Source organism: Hipposideros armiger, unplaced genomic scaffold (assembly GCF_001890085.2).
Source record: "Hipposideros armiger isolate ML-2016 unplaced genomic scaffold, ASM189008v1 scaffold_35, whole genome shotgun sequence".
Classification (NCBI taxonomy): domain Eukaryota; kingdom Metazoa; phylum Chordata; class Mammalia; order Chiroptera; family Hipposideridae; genus Hipposideros; species Hipposideros armiger.
The window spans coordinates 2531053-2532684 of record NW_017731385.1 but is presented as its reverse complement, the minus strand read 5'-3'; positions in this window follow the sequence as shown (position 1 = coordinate 2532684).

Below are 1632 nucleotides of genomic sequence, written 5' to 3'. Positions count from 1 at the left end.
GCGCCACTCGGCCGGCCCCCTCACTATCTTTTTAATGTGATATATTGGAAGCTGAATTAAAGAAAATAAATGCTACATTTCCATGGGAAAATAGTATAGCTATGCTACTATTTTAAGTGTGTGTTAGAGACTACTTTATACATGAAAAACCTTCAATATCAGACATTTTAAGGGTTCTCCCTGCCTCCAAGTATTGTCCTCTGGGCAGCAGCCTTATTTCATTTGAGTAGGAAAAATGACAACACACACACACACTTCAGGCAACACATATATTCCCCCATTGGCCATGGGCCCCACCAGAAGCTCCATGTTCTTTTGCAGCCTCTCGGCCATGAAGGCATGTGCATTTCAGATTATCATGTGGAAGGTAACATTACAATACTTTCTCAGATATCCTAACTCCTTGCACATAACTCTGTCTCCACTCCATCTCACTGGGTAAGTGGAACTGGTGAGGTTTATCTGAAAGAAAAATGGTCTTTTAAAACAAAGGAGTTCAAAACTACTATTTATCTTCCAATCATTCTCTCTGGTAGATTTTGGTGATTCAATGTTTGGCTCTAATATTGTCTTCAAATGTGGTTTTCTTCCCTTCCTTCCTCCCTTCCTTCTTTCCTTCCTTCCTTCCTTTCTTTTCTTCCTTGAGGAAAACAATGCTTCCCTCAGATCTTTGGCTCCACCAATGAACATCTCAAAAAATACACTCTTGCTAATTACCCAAGCCAGATTCAACTGTAATTTGCAGTGTTTGTTTATGTCTGAATTATTCACCATTAGGCAGCATATTACCATTTTTTACCAGCCTTACACCTCTTTACGATGCTGAAAGAGTGTCATTTCCTCTGTTATTAAGGTATATCACCACCATTTTTAGGAGAAATTATGATCCTGTCACCCCTTCCTAACAGAGATATGGCTCCACTCAGTGCTAAGCAGATTTGCCTCCAGTAGGATGACCTCAAGGGGCAAAAAAGAGAAATCCATTTCCAAGTTCACTCAGGTCTTTGGTCTGTCTACTGAGAGGGCCTGCAAGGATGGAAACCACACTAATTACGTAAGTGATTTAATTTCGATAATGTAATAGCTGACCATTAGATAGCAGACCAGATTCAGCAGGACTTGATTTGCTTCATGATGTCTGAATTGTTCACCATTTGGCTGCTTCACGTAGAATTTTATTATTATTATTATTTTTACTAGCTGTATTTGAACATAATTTCAAAGATACAAATCATCAGGAAATCCTAAAAAGTGGTTCTTATGCTTAGATAAATATACAATCTCAAAAGTCAGGGGATGTGTACCAGGCCTTAAAATGTGATTGATTTAGGTTGTGAGAGACCATTGACTTGATCATTTTTTCTTACTCAAAGTCATCATAGAAAATATCTTCTTCCAACTACTTTAGTTTAGTTCAGAGTGCCCCAGTTGAATCCAGATACAATAACCTAGTTAAAGAGACACTGTTTCAAATGGGTGGCATGATTCATTTGAAAAATGACCAAAGCCTGCCATAGGTTAATCTTACACTTTATACCAATATTCTCTTGTTGCAAAGATGAGTGTCTAAGATACATTTGTCCCGCATCAAATGTATCTTGTAGAAGCTATTGGACACAGTGTAATATTTTC